The sequence below is a fragment of the Penaeus monodon genome, chromosome 29 (genome assembly GCF_015228065.2).
Source record: "Penaeus monodon isolate SGIC_2016 chromosome 29, NSTDA_Pmon_1, whole genome shotgun sequence".
Taxonomy (NCBI): Eukaryota; Metazoa; Arthropoda; class Malacostraca; order Decapoda; family Penaeidae; genus Penaeus; species Penaeus monodon.
In genome coordinates, this window is record NC_051414.1 from 22,912,662 (window position 1) to 22,913,023 (window position 362).

Here is a 362-nt window from a genome sequence, read left to right on the forward strand (position 1 = left end):
GTCATTAATGAATGACACGAAATAAAAATATAATAACAAAGTTACATTATTTACATTAATGATAAATAAGATATGGCAATAGCAGTGAACATCATCATGGATGGTAAAAGATGCACAGAACATGCTATGAAAATAAAATAACGCAAGATTGGGTTTCCATCCAGAATGGGATAACGAGACTAAACGAACTCCACTTTTTTGTGCCGGAATTTTGCTGAACCTATAAGTATTATTTTTCTATGCTATTCTCTGTACTGATACATTGTATATGTTAAATTTCACGAAACGATTTTTCTTCTCGTGTTTTTTTTTATATCTAGTAAATTTAATAATATACAAATATTACGCAAACGCGGACGCAA